Source organism: Pan troglodytes, chromosome 4 (assembly GCF_028858775.2).
Source record: "Pan troglodytes isolate AG18354 chromosome 4, NHGRI_mPanTro3-v2.0_pri, whole genome shotgun sequence".
Classification (NCBI taxonomy): Eukaryota; Metazoa; Chordata; class Mammalia; order Primates; family Hominidae; genus Pan; species Pan troglodytes.
In genome coordinates, this window is record NC_072402.2 from 91,262,766 (window position 1) to 91,285,471 (window position 22,706).

Genomic DNA, 22,706 nt, shown 5'->3' on the forward strand with positions numbered 1-22,706 from the left:
GTTGTGATAGTAGAGGCCTCATGAATAGGCTTAGTGTTCTTATAAAAGGGACCTAAGAGAGTTCTCACTTCTTTCCCCATGTGCTTATACAAAAACCCAACAGTCTGCAACCGCAAAAGGGCCCTCCCCAAAACCAGAACATCCTGGCACTCTGACTTTGGACTTGCAACCCCTAGAACACTAAGAAATACTTTTTTTATTTGTAAGCCACTCAATCTATGGTATTTTGTATAGCAGCCCAAACTAAGACACTCCTCTACACTACAGTGTACACCACATTCTTCTGCCTCTTAGTATGCTTCAGTCACATTGAACTATATTTTGTTTACTAAACATGACAAATTTATTACTGCACTATGGTTTTGCCATATAATTTTTCCTGTCTTTTCAAACAGAAATTATTTCACAGCATACGCAGCTATAGGCAATTATCTAGCTTATGTATAAAATTACTTTCCTGATATTTGTCTCATTTTTTGTTTTTAAATGTTTTAAATAAACAAATAATAATTGTTTTGAGGGGTACAGTATTATGTCTTCGTCTTTATTTATATTGTGGAATGATTAAATCAAGCTGCTTAACACATCTCTTATGTCACATATTTATCTTTTTGTTGTGAGAACACTGAAAATAGACTTTTTAGCAATCGAAAAAAGGCAAACCCTTAAAAGTAGAGAGTAGAATGCTAGTTAATGCTGGAGGCAAGGGATAGGGAATGGGGAGATGTTGTTCACAGGGTACAGTTTCAGTTAGACACAAAGACTGAGTTTTAGAGATTGACTTTATAGCAGAGTGACTATATTTAAAAATGACTTATTGTACATTTCAAATTTTCTATTTAAAATACACATAGTATCTGTATTCCCAGTTCTTAAAACATGACCTATTAAATAACAGATTTGCAAGACTGAATGATTTTTTTTTACCTTGTCCTGATCTCTAGATTTTTTTTAAACTTTATCTCATTAATTGCTAATTCTCTCTTTATGAATGTTAAATACTTAAAATAGCACCAAACATAACTAAACAAAACAAAAACAAAATTTGTTTTTTATTTCAAATGGCATGTTCCATTGCGTTCTAAGACTGGACTGTCTTGGAGATAAAGGAGACTTCATTATTTTATGTAATATTCCTTTGAGAAATCCTGAGCTTTGTGCAAAAATGACATACTTCATTTTTTTTTTTGCATAATTTTATCACTCCATAGAGCCCAGATCGAGTTCCTAAGTTCTCACTAAGGCACATGGGTCTAATTCCATTACATTTTTGGCCTGTGTCAATTAATTTTCTTTTCTCAGATAATAAATTTACACTCCTATTCCACTTCTGAGCAGTTAGACATTTTCAGCATGGAACATTCTATTAAAATGAAATGGCAAATTGCCTTGTAGCACACACATTTTCAAAGAATGTTTTGTCTGATAATGTAGTTCTTATGAGTTTCTTTCCAAAGTAATCCATTTACACAAAATACATTATTAATTTTGTGCATTTACAAACTACACATAATTTCAAAGTGATGTCATTGTTCCACAAATACATCTAGGTTTCAAAGTGATTGATTAAATTCTGTTTAAAATTTTGCACAGAAGTGCAGTATATAATCACATTTTATATCCCTCTGTGCAGGATATAGTTTTCTAAATCATACTCCACTGTCAGGAGCATGTTCATCTTCCATACAGAACACACTGACTGAAAATAAGATCAAGTCTACACATTTGGGATATAAATTTTTGAGATTACTGCTCTTGGTATAATACATCTCTCTTGTACTTGAGCCTCTAGATCTTGCTGTTTTTAACACTTTTGTGCTCGCAAGATTTACGCTTCTGTATACTTTGTTTATATTCAGCAGCTAAGTATATTTTGTCCTGTTATCATGACTCAACCTGTGATTTGTTTCAAAAGTACAAGTAAGGTTTTAAACATAATTATAGTGTAATCTCTTTAAATTTTGCTGCATTATCACTCAGAATGAGAAAAATCTAAATTAAAAGTGTGTGCACATGTATACACATTTTTCAATATACAAACTTAGGTATCATGTTAGATTCATCACGATTTGAAAATGAAATTTGATTATAATACTTGCAAGATGACTTACAAGTTAATATTTATATGTACACTTACAATTTTTATAATTTTTAAAACCATCCAATATGTTAGTTTTCTTTGATTTCTAATGATAACAGTAGAAATATCTGGCCCTGGTTATCATATCTGGTTGTTATGATCAATAGAAACGATATATGCAAAAGCAAATACATTTTAAAACTTTTTAATATTAATTTTTATTGTTACATATTCTGAATAATGCAGTTTTAAAGTTATTATTATAACATGACACAAATGGTAGAGATTTTGATGCCTACATTTTTAATAAAAATGTTCAAAACCATATTTCACAAAATGTATCATGCTGTAAGGTTGCAACAGCCCTCTCAAATAGAGTTCTGCCTTTCTCTTGCCATTTAAACTAATGCTATCTGAGAGTGCAACAGAAGGCCCTCATTACCTGCTGGTATCTTGATCATTGACTTCCTTGCCTACAGAACTATCAGAAAATAATTTTCTATTTTTTATAAATTACCCAGTCTCAGGTATTTTGTTACAGCAGCACAAAACAGACTAAGACATAAAGTGTAAAATTATCCTTCCATATTGCTGCAAGTGAAATGATTTTATTTTTTATAGCTGTGTAGTATTCATTGTGCGTGTATGTGTGTGTATATATGTATATATGTATATCACATCATTTTCTTTATCCAGTTATTTGTTGATGGACACATGTTGATTCAATATCTTTGGTATTATGAATATTGCTGCTATAAATAAATGAGTGCAAATATCTTTTTTGGTATAATGATATTTTTTCTTTTGGGTATACACCCAGTATAGGATTGATAGAGTGAATTGTGGCTCTTTAATACTTGAAAAAATTTTCATACTGTTTTAATAGAGGTGGGACAAATTTACATTCCTTCTAATTATACTATAAGGCTATAGTAACAAAAACAATATGATACTGATATAAAAATAGACACAATACTCAATAGAGCAAAATAGAAATTCCAAGAATAAAGTGACAAAGGCACTTTGTCACTTTATTAGTGGATATTTATAAAGGGACCTACCTACAGTCAATGGATGTTTGACAACATTGAAAAAAAACATACACTGGGAAAAGGATATCCCCTTCAATAAATAGTGCAGGGAAAATTGGAAAGCCACATGCAGAGGAATAAAACTGGGCCCCTATCTGTTGCCATCCACAAAATTAACTCAGGATGAATTAAAGAATTAAATATAATACCTGAAGATATAAAAGCACTCATAGAATAACTGGAAAAACTCTCTAGACATTGGCCTTGGCAAAAAATTTGTGACTAAGACCTCAAAAGCAAATTTAGCAAAAACAAAAGTAGACAAATGGGACTTAATTAAACAAAAAAGTTTCTGCACAGCAAAAGAAATAACTGAGAAAACAGATAACCTGAAGAATGTGAGAAAATATTTGCAAACTATGCATCCAACTCAGTACTAATATCCAGAATCGACAAGAAATTCAAACAACTCAACAACAACAAAATGGATAACCCCATTAAAAAATGGACAAAGTACATAAACAGGCATTTCTCAAAAGAAGACATACAAGTGGCCAGCAAACATATGAAATAATGCACAGTCTCATCATCAGAGAAATAAAAATTAAAACCACAATGAAATGTCACCTTATACTAGTCAGAATGGCTATTTTTTAAAAGTCACAACACATCAGGTATTGATGAGAATGCAGAGAGAAGTGAGTGAATCCTTATATAGTGTAGGTGACATTTTTATTTATAGAATATCAAAATAGTTACTTAAAATTCATTTGAATTATAAAATATTAAAATGTAGATTTATGAATACTTTGTACTTTCTAAAAGTTTAACCACAATAAAAATCCAAACTACCACTGTTGTGTCCATAATAATTCATAATTGTATGTGATGATGTTGAGAAATCTTCCTAAATATTAGGATTTGAGTCCCTCATTTATTTTAATGAAAATATCATTCTTAAAAGCATTTCAAGGAATATAGCTCAATAATTCAACAAATAACATTTGCAAATTGATAATCCATGGTTCAAAGATGTCAAGATGAACTCAAAGTCTACAGGGATACCCTTTTGATTCAAGGAAATAATGTTACCCTAAATGAGAGAAGATAGGGAAGACCATGTCAAATGAATCACTTTTTGATGTGGTTTGGCTGTGTCCCCACCCAGATCTCATTTTGAATTTTAGTTCTCATAATCCCCATGTGTCATGGGAGGCACCTGGTGGGAGGTAATTGAATCATGAGGGCAGTTACCCTCCGTGCTGTTCTTGTGATAGTGAGTGAGTCTCACAAGATCTGATGGTTTTATAAGGGGATTCCACATTTGCTCGGCTCTCATTCTTCTCCTTCCTGCTGCCATGTGAAGAAGGACTTGATTGCTTCCCCTTCCACCATGATTGTAAGTTTCCTGAATGTTCCCCAGCCGTATGGAACTGTTAGTCCATTAAAGTTCTTTTCCTTATAAATTACTCAGTCTCGGGTATTTCTTCATAGCAGCATGAGAACAGACTAATACACACTTCAATATTGATTTACATTTCTATGATCATCAGTGATCTTGAGTATTTTTTAATGTTTGTTGGCAACTTGCATGTCTTCTTTTGATAAATGTCTGTTTATGTCATTTGCCTACTTTGTAATGACATAATGTGTTTATTTATTTATTTATTGAGTTCCATGTAGATTCTGGATATTAGTGCATCTAACGGATGCATAATTTGTGAATATTTTCTCCTGTTCTGTATGTTGCCTGTTTACTCTGTTGATTATTTCCTTTGCTGTGCAGAAGATTTTTAGTTTACTTAGGTCCCATTTGCCTATTATTATTTTTGTTTCATTTGCTTCTGATGACTTAGTCATAAATTCTTTGTCAAGGCTGATATTCAGTAAAGTTTTCCTAGGTTTTCTTCTAGGAATTTTATAGGTTTTTACATTTGAGTATTTAATCAATCTTGAGTTAATTTTTATATATGGTGAGATATAGGAATCCAGTTTTATTCTTGTGTATATGGATATCCAATTTTTCTAGTACAATTTATTGAAAAAGGTATCCTTTCCACACTGTTTATTTGTGCATGCTTTGTTGAAGATTAGTTGGTTGTAGATATGTGGCTTTATTTCTTGGTTCTCTATTTAATTTTATTAAACTATGTATCTGTTTTTGTATTGGTACCATGCTGTTCTTGTTACTATAGGTTTGTAGTATAATTTGAAATGGGGTGAAGTGCTGACTCCAGCCTTGTTCTTTTTGCTTAGAATTGCTTTGGCTATCTGGGTCATTTTTTCAATTCAGGATTTCATATACACTTTGGGATTGTTGTTTTCTAATTCTGTGAAAAATGACATTGGTAGTTTGATAGAAATTGCACTGAATCTTTAGATTGCTTTGGACACCATGGTCATTTTTAATTTTTTTTAATCCATGAACATGGGATATTTTTCCATTAGTTTGTTTTATTTCAGGTTTCTTCCACCCATCTTTTGTAGTTCTTATTGTAGAAATATTTTACCTCCTTGGTTAAACGTATTTCTCAGTTATATGTGTGTGTGTGTGTGTGTGTGTGTCTATTGTAAATGAGATTGAGTTCTTGATTTTGTTCTCAGCTTGAATATTATTGCTATATAGAAATACTACTGACTATTGGACATTGACTTTGTATTCTGAAACTTTATTGCAGTCATTTGCCAAGTCTAGGAGTCTTTCAGAGTCTTTAGGGTTTTCTTTGTATAAGACCATGCCATCTCTTAATGTAACTTCTATCCCAACTTTTGTGGTAATTTTTTTCTTGCATTTTTCATAATTTTATTTTCTAATTTGTTTATCCAGAAATACCATTTAGTTCTGTTTGGTATTAGACTTGAAAACCGTGCAAATTTTCTTTCTTAATAAATAATGAAAATAAATTTCGTTTTTGAAATTCATCCATGTTTTTGCATAGTTCATTCATTTTTATTGATGTATTGAGTAGTCTTAAGTTACCAATTTCATTTTTAATAGTTATGCTTTTTCCAAAAATTTTATAATAATTAGTAGTTTTATCATGACTATTCCTATATACATATTCATATAAATGCATAACAAAGAGTGCAATTGCTCATTTGGAGGGCATGCCATCTTTAGCACTATGACTATTAAATAAATTGTTTGCATTGATTAAGAGAGTGATATTCCACATCATCACCAGGACTGTGGATTGTCAGACATTTTAAGTAACTGTGGCTCCCCATACAGGATAACTTGGTTAAACTTGCTATTCACTTGGCATCCCTAGCATTATATTATTGTCATCATAAGAATGGAACCCAAAGTTCTAGAGTTTTTAATCAATTATCAAACAACAATTAATTGAATAGCGTGTAAGTTCCTAACCTTGTGCTAGCCGTTGTCCTACATTTGTGATAAGAATAGATAAAGTGCCCTTCTACCTAGCAGTTTAGACAATAAACAAGGAGAAAAGAAATTAAATGTGTATTCTATGATAGCAGGTTAGTGATAATCACTAATAATCCAATGAGTTTATATGATACCAAAATATTGATTAGATCAAGAAATCACTGCTAAAGAGGAAACATTATTTATCAGTATGTTTATAACAGATGGAGCAATGAGTATAAAAGTCATGTGTTAGGGTATGCAAGATGATGATATAGAGCAGAGTAATCAAGGCAAAGGATAATGGTAGGTGGAGAAGCCAGCTTATAGTTCTGAGCAAGATTATATCTTTAGCTTTTATTAGGCATGTAAATGAAATACTTTTGAGATTTTCAGCTGGAAAAATGAAACTAATGTGAAATGCATTATATTGCCAGAGATGACTTCCATTGCCTGGTGGGGAAGAGACTGGAGGAAGGATGGATAATGGCAGCACACAGATGCTGCTGAGAAGCTATTTTAGTAGTTCATGTAAGAGACACTTGTCAAATTTGCAATAAACTTCCAGGTGAAATGGAATTGACTTTCTAATGGCTTGGAATGGTGTATATAAAACAGCTGGTAATGACTCCATGTTTTGAAGCTCTAGAAAATACATTAATAATGGCTCAAATTACTGAGTGAAAAATTACTGGGAAAGAAGCAGGATTGGCAGGATGCAGATAAAGAATTCTGTTTTACTTACTAAGGTTGAGATTCCTATTTGATATTCAAGGCAGTCGCAAATGAGATGAGTGTTCAGGAATGAGATATCAGCTAAAGATATAAATTTTAGTCTTGTGCCCATATCTTAGCTGCAAGGAAGGATTTTATGAACTGCTGGTGAGACTGTAAATTAGTGCAATCAACGTAGACAAAGAAATAAATGCATACACCATGTCATCTTGTAATAACTCCCAACCCCCAACACCTAAAGAAGAGACTGTGTGTTTAAGTTGGGAGTGTATTGTGGAGTAAGAATAAGAAACAGGATGGGTGCTATAGGGAGAGAGAGTAAAATCTAGAACACATTATTAAGTTAGGTGATGGAATACTATATGACCATTCACTGAAGTGAAACAACAGGGGGAATATGTATCCATCAGCTCTAGGAGTTCCATTTTTCAAGCATAGCCTCATGGATGCTAACTTCTCAATGTGTCTAGACAGTGCATTTATGAGTACCAAGCAAAATGCCTACAACAATCCACACAACATTGTCTGAGAAATCCCACAGCAGAAAGTGAATTCTTGCTCTAGTCTGAAGCCACATACTATCACTTCCATCTTTATGAAACTGACCAAAGTCTACATAAAAATAGTAACCAAGGCTCTGACTGGAACAAGAGGTAATGCTGAGAGGGTCTGCAGTGATGTAAGATCCAATACACCCTATGATTTTTAAATTTTGTTCCTGGGTTTATATCCTAGAGAAACTCTGACATATATATGTGTATATATATATACATTTATATATATACACATTTAATATATATATACACACATACACATTCATAGCAGCTTTTTGTTGAAATAGCAAAAAATGAGAAAAAAACTAAATGGCAATATAATGAACAAAAGGGAGCTGTGTTTTGATATTTTTATATAGTACAATGCTAAACAGCATTTAAAATAATTGATAAGAATTATATGTGCCAACATAGATGGACATCATCAATGTCATATAAAACAAAATAAAGCAGAAGGTAGATAGACTTTTTTTTTGAGTCGGAGTTTTTGCTCTGTTGTCCAGGCTGGAGTGCAGTGGCGTGGTCTTGGCTCACTGCAACCTCCGCCTCCCGGGTTCAAGCAATTCTCCTGCCTCAGCCTCCTGAGTAGCTCGGATTACAGGCACCCTCCACCACGCCTGGCTAACTTTTGTATTTTTAGTAGAGACAGGGTTTCACCATGTTGGCCAGGCTGGTCTTGAACGCCTGACCTCAGGCGATCCACCCACTTAGGCCTCCCAAAGTGCTGGGATTACAGGCATGAACCACCACGCCCTGATGATAGACATGTTTTTAACTTCTAAAAATATATGATCATGATTGTGTCTGTGGAGACTTGCACATATACTAAATTTTAAACAATTAGAGATATTTGTTCATTACCACATTTTAGGAGTCATTATTTCCTCTATGAAGAAAGGAATTTGATACAAGTTCACAGGGGCTTCCAGTAGATTGAGACTTTTATTTCTAGCTGAGCTGCTGATGTATGAATTTTTTTTGTTATTATGACTTTCATATGTATTAAAAATAAAATGAAAAAACAAGGATTAGGTGAGGAACCTATACGTCTCTAATATGCAGAATACCACAGAAATAATGACTGTTGGGAAATTAGGCCTTAGCTCTGATGTTTGAACCATCCCCTCAATGTTTCCCAGTGCTTCTTAGAGTATTTTGATCACCTCTGTGTTGGTGCTTTAGAACTAGAGAAGCCCGTTTTGTTAACTTTTTTTTTTTTTTTTTTTTTGAGACAGAGTTTCACTCTTATTGCCCAGGCTGGAGTGCAGTGGCACAATCTCGGCTCACTGCAACCTCTGCCTTCTGGATTCAAGCGATTCTCCTGCCTTGGCCTCCAGAGGAGCTGGGATTACATGCCACCACATCTAGCTAACTTTTTGTATTTAGTTGGTCGGGCTGGTCTTGAACTCCTGACCTCAGGTGATCCACCCATGTCAGCCTCCCAAAGTGCTGGGATTACGTGCGTGAAACACTGCACCTGACCTTTTGTTAACTTTTAGTTTAAGTTCAGGAGTACACGTGCAGGTTTGTTATACAGGTAAACTCGTGTCATGGGGATTTGTTGTACAGGTTATGTTGTCACCCAGGTATTAAGCTTAGTACCCATTAGTTACTTTTCCTGAACCTCTCCCTTTTCCCACCCGCTACTCTCAGGTAGGTCCGAGTGTGTGGTGTTCTCCTCTATGAGTCCATGTGTTCTTATCATTTGGCTCACATTTATAAATAAGAACATGGTGCATTTGTTTTTGTTCCTGCGTTAGTGGGAGGTGAGGATGGGTGGAGCTGAGGATAATGGTCTCCAGCTCCACCCATGTTCCTGCAAAGGACATGATCTTGTTCTTTTGTATGGATGAATACTATAAAGTCTTCCAAACTGTTTTGGTTTTGGTTTGTTTTCTTTCTTGAGAAAGGAAAGACAAAATAGAAATAAAAGAGTAGGCCGAGCGGGGTGGCTCACGCCTGTAATCCCAGCACTTTAGGAGGCTGAGGCAGATGGATCACTAGGGGTCAGGAGTTTGAGACCAGCCTGAACAACATGGTGAAATCCTGTCTCCACTAAAAATACAAAAAATCAGTCAGGCATGGTGGCACATGCCTGTAATTCCAGCTACTAGGGAGGCTGAGGCAGGAGAATCGCTTGAATCTGGGAGGCAATGGGTTGCAGGGTGTGCCGGGATGGCACCACAGCCTGGGTGAAAGAGTGAGACTCTGTCTCAAAAAAAACATAATAAAATAAAAAAGGGAGAGAGAAAGAGTACCAATGTATGGCAGAAATCAAGAGAAGAGTTTGCTTTTTTGACTAACTACACCCTGGACATTAGTTTCAAGAAACCGTCTGCTGGAAATATAACTATATGTTTAAGTTGATGGATCATTATTACACTAATGAAATAGTGTAATAGCAGAAAGAAAGTCACTCCTTGCTAGAAAGCCCTGTGTAGGTCATTAGGCATCACAGTGTGGAGTTATCTAAGCAAGCACCAAGGTAGGATATCTGAATAACTGATTTATTTCCATGTTTACTGAGAATATTCATTGCAACAAGTCAGTAGAGAAACAGTAAAGAGGGCAGGCATGGCTATGCTTCTATAGAATCTAGTGAAGAGGAGATAATTTCAAATAACCCAAGAAGGTAAATGAGTAGTCAAATTTTGAAAAGGACTATTAACTCACAAACAGGAAACTATAATAGAAAATAGTTGGTTGAAGGCAGAATGCCCAGTTCAGAAAAGATTCCTCTGAAAAGCAATATATAAGCATAGACTTCGAGGATGAAGAGTCACTCATTTTGAAAGAGCAGATGAAGAAAGTTTCAGGACAAAGAAACAGCATCTGCAAAGACCTCAACAAAGATATCACACAGAAAATGCTGTATTTAATCTGTTGCTAGACAAAAGTGAGCTACGGATCACATGGTCTTGGATGAGGGAGACAGATGATATAGTTTGGATGTCCTGCCCAAATCTCATGTTGAAACCAGATCCCCAGTGCTGAAGGTGGAGCTTGGTGGGAAGTGTTTGGATCATGAGGTCGAATCCTTCGTGACTTGGTGCTGTCTCCATGGTAGTGCACCTACCCCAACACACTCTCTCTTGTTCCTGCTTTCACCATGTGAAGTGCCTGCTCCTGCTTTGCCTTCTATCATGAGTAAAAGCTCCCTGAGGCCTCTCCAGAAGAAGATGCCACTGTGCTTCTTGTACAGCCTGCAGAACTGTGAGTCAATTAAACATTTTTATAATATCCAGTCTCAGATATTTCTTCATAGCAATACAAGAACAGCCTAATATAACAGATAAGCAGGGACTAAAGTCATCAAAATTAGAATTGTGCATTTAATTTTGATTGCATTGAAAAGGCAGATGCTTTGAGGCTAGAATGAGGTAATAACTGTTTTGTTTTGTTTTGTTTTGTTTGCTCTTAACAAATTAGTCTGACTTCAGTCCATAGTAAATTGGAGAGGAACTGGTAGAAGATAAAAGAACTGGTAAAAAGCCATTGTAAATACTCAAGTTTCAAAAACAATTTTGTGGTAAGGGCAAATCCTCAGGTCAAGAAAAGTGTGTTACTAAATTCTGTTAGTTTCCAGAAGAAAGATAAAGTCATATGACACAGATTTTACTCCTTACGTTAGAGAGTGTGCTAAGGATACCACCCACATTTTCCAACATTTATTTCCATCATGTTTTATGATCTTCATCTATATTCCATCCTCGTTATTTCTAGCAAGTCTATGAAATTTATTACATTAATAGAAATAATGTATTAATATACAGCAATGTGCTAAACATTGTTGAAACATTGTCTCAATATTACTCTTGGAAGAGCTCTGAGGTAGACAATATTTCCAATATATGAGTCATGAGGAAACTGAGGAATGGAAAGATTAAACAACTTGTTGAGGGTAGCATAATTGTAAATGGTGAAGACATAATACAAATCCTAATATCTATGACTCTAATGCTTTAAAAAATCATTATATACACTACGCTGTCTCTGATGTGTGAATCTACCCACTTCTAATTCATTATAACAAGTATTTGTTGCCAGGTAGCATTCTAGGCTTTGGGGATACATCTTTGGAAAAGCTTATAGAAATCTCTGTCCTCAGGGAACTAATATTCTAGGGACTATACAATAAACAATAAGCAAAAATGTAACATGTATAGTGTGTTAGACTGTAGTAAGTACAATGGCAAAAAATTAAGAATGGAGAATGTCTAAGGGGACAGATTGTTTGGAATTTGAATAAAGTGGCTATGGAAAACCTCACTGGGATAATGGCATCTGACCAAAAGCATGAGGAAGATATAGAACAAATCGTATCTGTTGCATGTTTAGTAATAACCAAGAAAATACTGTACGTGAAGCTGAGTGAGAAAATTACATAGTGGAAGGAGGGAAGTCCATAGAAGAATTGGGGGCTTCATGTGGTGGAGCATCTATAAAGCGTTGTGCAAGTTCTGACTTTTACAATGAATGAAATGAGAGATCAGAGTTTTACACAGAAAAAGGTAATAACCTGATACATGTTTTAAAGTGATTATACAAATTGCTCTTTTGAGGATGTACCGAAGGGTGCCTTATGCAGAATCAGAAACACCTGTTTGCTGGCCATTTCAATAACCTGGGCAATAAATGATGGTGGTTAGCACCAGGATGCTAGTGGTGAAAGTAGCAAAAATGATCAGAATTGAGCTGCATTTTGAACATAGTTAATAAGTTCTGTGGCATGACAGAAAAATGATTCCATAATATTTCTATTGAGCAACCTTGTTGATTTGATATTCAAACTAAGTCCTAATATTAAACAATGTAGGAATTTCAATGAAAATATGACCAAAGGGAGAAAATGGCTCCCAACCTACTGTAATTAAAGTTCCCTTCTGTTGTTTTAAAATGCTACTATGGATAGAGAAAACAAGATATGGATTTGGAAGAAAATTACCCACAGTCTAATTGTCAGATTTATTGACTTAAATGTTACATGGCAATAAAGTTGAAAGAAAAATAAGAAGAAATTCTAAAAGCCAGCATGTTAGATTTATTCCCTCCACAAAAAGAATTGCTAATATTTATAAAGTGAGATAATATGCCAAATACTTGTACTTGGCATAATTGCATTTTCTCAACAAATCCTATATAATCAACATTGTTTTATTTGTATATGTGTGAAAAATCATGATACCTGCAGTTTAAGTTACATTTGTATGAAACAGTCAATATGTGGCAGAGCCAGAATAAAGCCCACGTTTAGATTAAAGGAATTCTCTTTCCATTGCACCCACCCGTATTGCCTGTGGAAACCCTAAACAAGCCATTTAAATTTGTTGGAATTCCGTTTTTCAACTTTTTAAAACTAAGAGTCCAGTCCTAAATCAAGTTAATGTTTAAATTCTTCACTTATGCTTAGTATGTACATTATTCCAAAATGTGAATTGGTCCCAAATATCATATCCATTCTAACAGAGGACATTAAAAGTTTAAAAGATATCTGTTATATGGCTGAACTGATTATATTTTATCGGAAAGTGAGAAGGAACTGAAAGGAACTACTCAGCATATTTCTAATGAGTATACAGAGGAAAAGTATTTTGCCTCATTTAATTTTGTAAAATCTCTCTCTGGCACATAATTCACAGTCTTTTTTTGCCCACAGGAATAGTGAGGCAGATATGTATTAATTCATGTCATAATACAAGAATAGGTAGCGATAAAACACTGGCATTTTCCAAATTGCCAGTATAAAGAATTGTCAGAAGAACATGGGTATTAGCTTCAGATTCTCCAAGGGGTTAACATTTATGTTATCTGTTAAATATGAATTATGTATTAACTTCTCATATTTCATATATAAAACTTTATGCTTTGGTCCTGTTCCTCGGGATGACCTTGATGTAATCAGAAATAATAGCGTTCTTTACCAAAGACATTAATCAATAACTTTATAATATGAAGCACTATGAATATTTAATGGCTTCAGCTTGAATAATTCAAATCCCGTATTACTAAAAAATAAAGTCAATTGAGTGACTGAGAGTTCCATATTCCACAATTCCTACTCTGCTTACTACCTATTCTATTTACTATTCTCTTTACTATTTGAGAAGGGTATGGAGTTGTGTATGTTGCAAACATCACGTAACTTTTGTTCGACTTTCTTGAACACGTCATATTATTTTTTTTAGTTCATTTTCTGAATATAAGTAATTTTTGGTGAATTAATACTTTAAACAAGAGTTCACCTGGAAAGCAGTAGGCAAAATTTCATTAAAAATATTATTTTATTAACATACCTTAAAAATGTAATAGGACAAAGCCTCAAAGAACAATTTCAAAATAAAAACACAGAAAACAAATGACCAGCAAAATTGCTCTGAAGTCTTAAAAACAGAAATAAATACTTCAATAATCATAGGTAATATGGAAATCCAATGTATGACTTACCTATAGAAAACCCTTCTGGAATTTCATTTAAATCTAACGTCAATATGAGCTATGTAGGAAGTCCATTAATAAATAAGAATATTATATAGGTACACATGTATATATTAATTTTAAGCCATATGCAGCCCTATTTGAAAATGTTAAAAAAATCATCAGGATTAGTCCATACTGATTATTAAAAAATAAAATTGTCATTGCTCATTGTAGAAGATAAATGTCAGCTGTGCAGCAGATGTGTTTATAGCCACCCAGTAATCCTATCGCCTCAATAATGCATTTCCCTTTTTTTAGTTAAAAACTTAATTACATTAAGAAACTGTATGTGTTTAGGAATATGAATATAGAAGGAGTAATCATCGTTTAGTAAAATAAGTTTTACTTGCATATTAAAATTTACTGTGTTTGTGAAGATGCTGATAGTACATTACATATGGAGATCCAAGTGCACATAGTCACTAATTCTTTAAACTATGTTTGATATTAGTAATAATTTACTTTACATATATATCAGAATTTAATTGAAAAATAGTAAATGACTGCTAATATACATTATTCTTCTGAGTTGCATTTTTGCTTAATGAAATAGAATTTTTTAAAAAAACTGTTTATCTTTATTCCTACCAGATTATACATTTCATGAGAAAAGCATTATCTCTTTATTAGTATATTTGTTTACCTATATTAGAACTTGACTTTGAAATAAACCAGATATAATACCATTGTTGTAGATGTATTTATTGTAGTAAAAATAGTATTCTGCATCTGAGTTTTGAGCAAGGAGATTTTACAGTCTCCTTTCAGTTAGAAAACTACAAGACCCTCTTAACTGATGTTGGAAATGTAAGTAAAGAAGATACAAATTAAAATGATAAAGAAAAGCATTTGGGGTATAGTATCACTGTGCTTCCCAGGAGAATGAGTTGTAAGTGCTCACTCCGCATTTTTCAGTAACATATACTTAAAGTAAGCACACAGGGGCTACAGACGCTATTTTTTGGTTCAACATGACCTGAGCAGTTAATTATTTGTAAAGGGAAGAAGCAAGAATAGGCTCAGGGAGGGAGACAGAGAAAGATTGGGTGGGGTGGGGAGGGAGGGAGAGTTTCACCTGTATCTAAAACAGATCAGAAGCAATTTCTTCCTCCAACTCCTCACTTGTCTATTTCTACTAATAAAGAGCAAAACCAGACAAAATAGATTATTGTGTCATTTTTGTTTTCTTATTTTGTAATACACAGAAAAACTCAAGCTGGAGACGGAAATGAACAGATGCACATGGCTGGAAAGACTCAGTGCTAATCTCTACAATGTTGTTTTAATAGAATGGAGACAGGACCACATACTTTCTTACAATAATGAGGATCAATAAAGACAAAACTGACACTTTGTAATGAATAATGATCTGAACACTCACCTGAGAAAGTATCTCTTTGTTGCAGGTTTTTGGAAATGGGCTATATTTTTTGAATCATAACCGATATGTACTGCCATAAACAAGAGGATTTCAAGCCAGCTCCATGTGGTCGAAAATTATTTTATTTATTACTAAGAGAAAAGTGTAAGACAAGTCCTGTGGTAAAAACAGATTTATTGCCTCTGCTATTCACCTGTGTTATTTCTTCATATATTACCATTGACATATATTATCCATTCTTCACAGCAATGGCTTTGCCCTGGCAAATTAAATATCTCATTGTCCTTCTCTGTCCATTTTACATTATAATGTTTCTGAGTAGACTTTTATAGCTCTCTCACAGAATTATAGCAAGTCTTTAAATAAAAACAAAATTGAAACAAAAATTTTAGACTCAACTTAAAATCCCTCTTTATTTTATAATTTGGATTTTTAAGTAAAATATGCTATATTCTATTTAACGAGAACTTTCATATGTAATGTATCAATGGAATTATCTAAAGCTCATTTGGTTTTGCATAAAAACACAATTAGAGTAAAAACATTCTAAAATAGACACTGGAATAAAAACAATGAAAGCAAAACTATTAATTTTACATTTTTCATTCAAGTATTTTGATTTTTACTATATTATTATATTAGGTATTAGAGTAATCATTGATTGCTTTCAAAACCCTGCTCCTTTCTAGGTGCAATGAAGAATTTTTATTTTATTGAAAAGTTATCTTAAGATGTAAGACTTGTGAATGATAGTAAAGATTTAGTAGACCCAATGTATTCTCAGATAAATGTAAAATAAGCAAGATATGAATTAAAGGGTAAATATAGAGTTTAACAGCATAGATCCTAAAATCCATTATCATAAGGTAGAAGGATGTATAATTTATCATGATTAAAATATACTAAATATTCATATCACAGCATTCTGATTTCTGATATCTACAATTTAGGTGACATATATACGTATGTGTGTATATATATATAACTGTATTATTTGATATTTTAAAAGATAAAAGAGTTATATATTCAAATACCAGTCTAGATGTTGCTCTGAAAGTATTGTTAGATGAGATTAACATGAAAATCAGTAATTTTTGAGAAAAGCAGATTATTTTCCACAATATTGTAGGGCTCATCCAGTCAATTGATTATATTAAAAGACTGAGATCCCTGAAGGAAATAATTCTGCCTGCAGATTGCCTTTCGTCTTGAGACTGTAACATCAACTTTTCTCTAGGTCTCTTGCTTGCTAGCCTACCCTGCCAATTTTTTATACATTAAAAAATATTTTTCTCAAATATTGTAGTTCTGCTATTTCCAGAAACGCTTGAGGATTGTACTTCCAAGTTCTTTTAAAGTTGATCATGGTCATGAAACTCATCATCAAATGGCATTTGAGCAAAATCTTTATTAATTAAACATGAGTGGAAGTTTAAAGGCCAATGCACAACTCACTCAGGCATTGTGAACTATGTGTGCAGACAGATCACAACTCATCCTTGGTCTCTGGGTGTGTCTGCGTCTATTACTGACTTACCCTGGATATGTAAAATGAGTAAGAAAAACTTTTTGTGTTAGCCACTGGGATTTTTGGTTTGTGTATTACTTTAGCATATTATCTCATTTTGAATGCTATAGTTTAGGACACTAGTTTAAACTACTGAAGTTAAAATGTTCTCCTTATTTCAGAGGAGAGAAGGATCTTACAGTGACAAACATCCATTATTAAGAATTAATTTCTAGAGATAAAGTGAATTCAGTAACCACAGTGTCAGTAGAGTCAGCATGGTCAAAATAGTCTGCATGGGAAATGTTTGGTGGCTCTTAGTTGATCATGGAGTCTCTAGAACCAAAAGTTATGAATGCCAATTAAGTTTCGATTTGGCTTATATGATCTCAAATCTTCAGGTTTACAAAACATATCTTGAGCCACCACCCAGCTCTGTCACCCAGGCTGGAGTGCAGTGGCACCATCTCAGCTCATTGCAGCCTCCGCCTCTGAGGTTTAAGCGATTCTCATGCCTCAGCCTCCTGAGTAACTGGGACTACAGGTGCTCACCACCATGTTGGCCAGGCTGCTCTCGAACTCCTTACCTCATGATCCGCCCACCTCGGCCTCCCAAAGTGCTGGGATTACAGGCGTGAGCCACTGCGCCCAGCCCATTTTTTCTTTTCACCCACCTCGGCCTCCCAAAGTGCTGGGATTACAGGCGTGGGCCACTGCACTGAGCCTACAGCTCATTTCTTAACACATAAAGCTTTGCACCTCTCCACAAAACTGCCATCAGGGATGTCCCCAGAAACCATTCATCCCAGGTGCCACACAGAGAAGAGTTTCTTGTTCTCCTTTTCCCTTTACCTCTTCCCTCTCACCTCATCATGTTCATTCATTCATCCCTTTTCCATTCTCACTTTTAAGCTTTAACCTTTCAAAAGCCTATCTTCCCCTATAAGTAATGTATTGTAACTCCCGCCATCACCATATCCTTCTCCAACCAACCAAACTGCCATCCTGAGTTTATGGAAAGTCCATAAACTAAGAAGAAATGGGAAACATTCATTGCTAACTTGGCAGCCCCTCATCCACCCTACGTGAGAGCACAGATCTTATTGTCTTTGAAGACTTTTTTTTTTTTTTTTTTTTTTTTTGAGAAGCAGTCTCACTGTCGCCCAGGCTGGAGTGCAGTGGCACAATCTCGGCTCACTGCAAGCTCCAACTCCTGGGTTCATGCCATTCTCCTGCCTCAGCCTCCCGAGCAGCTGGGACTACAGGTGCCCGCCACCACACCCGGCTGATTTTTTTTGTATTTTCAGTAGAGACAGGGTTTCACTGTTAGCCAGGATGGTCTCGATCTCCTGACCTCATGATCTGCCTGCCTCAGCCTCCCAAAGTGCTGGGATTACAGGCATGAGCCACCGTGCCCAGCTCCTTTTTTTTTTTTAAAGACAGGTCTCACTCTGTTGCCCAGGCTCAAGTGCAGTGGTGTAATCATGGCTTACTGCAGCCTCCAACTCCTGTGCTCAGGCTATCCGCCTGCCTCAGCCTCCCAAGCAGCTAGGACTACAGGCACACACCACCACACCTAGCTAATCTGTTTAGTTTTTGTAGAGATGGGGATCCTGCTATGCTGAACAGGCTGGTCTCGAACTCCTGGCCTCAAGCAATCCTCTCACCTTGGCCTCCCAAAGTGCTGGGATGACAGGCATGAGCCACCATGCCTGGTCTGAAGACTTTTAAATGCTGCCATATTCAAGACGCGTTGAAACTCACCTGTATTCGATGAGCCTGCTTTTCGCAAATGAGTAACATAAAACAGACTGAAAGACCTTAAGCTTCTCAGCCTTTTACCCTCCTCTGGAATAATGAGTGTATCCCAAAAGTAAATCCATAATGAGGTCCAGTTTTTCCTTCATCCTTGGCTATGAAATAGACAAGAAAAAGGCAAGCTAGCCATTTCCATCTCACTATAGCAGACTCTCATGTTTGCTTTTTGACCGCATGTGGGAAGCGGGGGCCTGACTGCTTTCCTACTTCCTAAGCACAACTTACTTTTCCTAGGAAATTCTCAACACAACCTACATGGATTAAACCAGGTTCCCCCCTTTGTTTCCAATATTCTTACAGCCAAAATGTCCAGAATGGGCAAGGCAACCTGAAAAAATGAGGACGGGTACATTATCCCATGCGCTAAACTGCCACTTACACTGGTTAGTCATGAAATCGGCAAAATTCCAGATGAGCTCTCCAACCACGTATTTTCTGCGTTTTTGATCCAGACCCAGATGGTACTGCTCTAGCAGACTTTTCTGGTACTCTTCACTGAACATCAGAGGTGGATCCTGGGATTCAAGGCAAAGAGAATTAAGAGTAAGAACTGGCAGAATTGTAAATGTTCGATAAAAATAAAGATCCACTTGATGGTGACCAAAATATCTGTCCTCACTGGGGGCTGTAGTGACTGCAGGACTCACTGATGCTAGGGTAAAGACAGCCACGGAGAAATTGGAAATCATCATTCTCAGTAAACTATCGCAAGAACAAAAAAACAAACACCGCATATTCTCACTCATAGGTGGGAATTGAACAATGAGATCACATGGACACAGGAAGGGGAACATCACACTCTGGGGACTGTTGTGGGGTGGGGGGAGGGGGGAGGGATAGAATTGGGAGATATACCTAATGCTAGATGACGAGTTAGTGGGTGCAGCGTACCAGCATGGCACATGTATACGTATGTAACTAACCTGCACATTGTGCACATGTACCCTAAAACTTAAAGTATAATAATAATAAAAAAAAATACAAAAAAAAAAAAACGACAGCCAGGGAATGATGTAACCCAGAATTAAAAAGGAGGTTTAAAAAAAAAACATCAATTAGTAACTGCTTTATTTATAAATATAACTTGATACTCAATTTTTCTTACTTTTCCGTCTCTATCTGCTGATACAGTCTTAAGGCTGAACTACACTAGAAGGAAAAATATGTCTTTAGGTCAGGCGCGCTGGCTCATGTCTGTCATCCAAGCACTTTGGGAGACCCAGGTGGGAGGACTGCTTGAGCCTAGGAGTTCAAGACTAGCCTACAAAAAGTACAAAAGTTAGCCAAGCATGGAGGCACACACCTGTGGTCCCAGCTACTTGGGAGGCTGAGGTAGGAGGACTGCTTCAGTCCCGGAGGTCAAAGCTGTGGTGAGCTGTGTTTGCACCACTACACTCCAGCCTGGGTGACAGAACAAGACCCTATCTCATGAATGAATGAATGAATGAATGTAAAATGAAATTAAACTAAACCAGGCTGGGCATGGTAGCTCAGGTCTGTAATCCCAGCACTTTGGGAGGTCGAGGCAGGAGGATCACTTGAGCTCAGGAGTTCAAGATCAGCCTAGGCAACACAGTAAAACCCAGTCTCTATAAAAAGGCTAAATATTCGCTAGGTGTAGTGGCGCATGCCTGTGGCTCCAGCTACTTGGGGGGCCGAGGAGGAAGGATCACTTGAGCCCAGGAGGTTGAGCAGTGAGCTGTGATTACGCCACTGCACTCCAGCCTGGGCAACAGAGTAAGGCTGTCTCAAAAAAAAAATTTTTTTTAATTAAACCAAATAAATTCAGTTATCCTAGTCATATATCAAGACCTCAATAGCCACATGTAGCTAGTGGCTACCATTTCAGACAGTGCAGACATGGGGCATTTCCATCATTGCAAAGGTTCTTTTTTGAAACAAGGTCTCACTCTGTCACCCAGGTGGGAGTACAGTGGTGCAATTATGGCGGACTGCAGCCTTGACCTACTGGGATCAAACAGTCCTCCTACCTCAGCCTCCCAACTAGCTGGGACTAGAGGCAAGCACGACCATACCCAACTATTTTTTTTTTTTTTTTTTTTGAGACGGAGTCTTGCTCTGTCCCCCAGGCTGGAGTGCAGTGGCACAATCTCGGCTCACTGCAACCTCCACCTCTCCAGTTCAAGTGATTCTCCTGCTTTAGCCTCCTGAGTAGCTGGGATTACAGGTGCATGCCACCACACCCAGCTAATTTCTGTGTTTTCTTAGTAGAGACGGGGTTTCACCACGTTGGTCAGGCTGGACTTGAACTCTTGGCCTCGTGATCCACCCACCTCAGCCTCCCAAAGTGCAGGGATTACAGGCGTCAGCCACTGCACCCAGCCACAACTCATCTTAAATATTTTGTAGAGATGGGGTCCATGTTGTGCAGACTGGTCTCAAACTCCTGGGCTCAAGAGATCCTCTGACCTCGGTCTCCCAAAGGGCTAGCATTCCAGGTGTGAGCCAGCACACCCAGCACTGCAGAGGTTCTATCAATGCTCACCTAGACCCTCTCGAGTTTCTTAAGAATTCAGAACTGGGGCTGGGCATGGTGGCTCATGCCTGTAATTCCAGCACTTTGGGAGGCCAAGGCAGGTGGATCGCTTGAGGTCAAAAGTTCAAGACCAGCCTGACCAACATGGTGAAACCTCATCTCTACTAAAAAAAAAAAAAAAAAAAAAAATCAGGTGAGCATGGTGGTGCATGCCTGTAATCCAAGCTACTTGGGAGGCTGATGCAGGAGAATTGCTTGAACCTGGGAGGCGGAGGTAGCAGTGAGTCAAGATTGCACCACTACACTCCAGCCTGGGCGACAAGTGAAACTCCTCCTCAAAGGAGAAAGAATTCAGAGCTGGTTACCTTTTCAAAGAGAATGAACAAGGGTGCATATCCACAAACCACTTCCCCCTACTTGACTAGTTTGCAGAAGTGTCATTCTGTAAGCACGATAAATTTAAGGGTGCAAACAGAACAGTGCAGTCCATTGTGGGTGGCTGTTCCCTGTGTGTCAACGGGAGTCCCAGGAGCTGTGCAAAAGAGTGTGAGCTGGATGGGGAGGGGACAAGGGGCTGGATGGGGTTCAGGAATCCACATGAAAAAAACCCCACAAGACAAAGCAACATATCTTTGGTGAGAAGGACAAAAAATGAGATGGATAAACAAATGAGGACAGGCCAGGCATGGTGGCTCAGGCGTGTAATCCCAGGATTTTGGGACGCGGAAGCAGGCAAATCACTTGACGTCAGGAGCTCGAGACCAGCCTGGCCAACATGGCAAAACCCCACCTCTACAAAAATACAAAAATTAGCTGGGCATGGTGGCAGGTGCCTGTAATCCCAGCTGCTTGGGAGGTTGAGGCAGGACAATCGCTTGAGCCTAGGAAGTGGAGGTTGCAGTGAGCTGAGATCACACCATTGCACTTCAGCCTGGGTGACAGAGTGAGACTCCATCTCAAAAAAAAAAAAAAAAAAAGACAAAGTGAGTGATTAAACATGGCTCTAAGATCTCACCCATGCCTTCAATAGGTATTATTTAGCATGTGCTGTGTCAGCTATTGCAGAGTACCTGGGAAACAACAATAAATAGGACTCCTGTCTCCTGAGCCCACAGACCGATCAAAGAGAGAGCCAAAGAAATAACAACGGTGCTTGGCGAGAACGTTGGGAGAGCCAGGTTCCGGCTGCAACAGGGCAGAGCACGGGGAAGGTTCCCTCCACCTGGGGCAGGCAGGGTAAACCTCCCCACAGA

General features: G+C 36.8%; 1 protein-coding gene across 1 annotated transcript in view; it reads right to left on the reverse strand.

Moving 5' to 3' along the window:
* Window positions 1-18,280: 18,280 nt before the first annotated feature.
* The window catches only part of LOC739663 (uncharacterized), an 81,239-nt gene continuing 76,813 nt past the window's right edge, over window positions 18,281-22,706 (reverse strand). Inside the window, exons 7-8 of the mRNA XM_024356662.3 lie at window positions 19,336-19,471; window positions 18,281-19,051 (exon numbers count right to left, since the gene is read on the reverse strand). The gene's annotated coding sequence lies outside the window, so the exon portion shown is untranslated. The remainder of the gene's footprint in view (window positions 19,052-19,335; window positions 19,472-22,706) is intronic.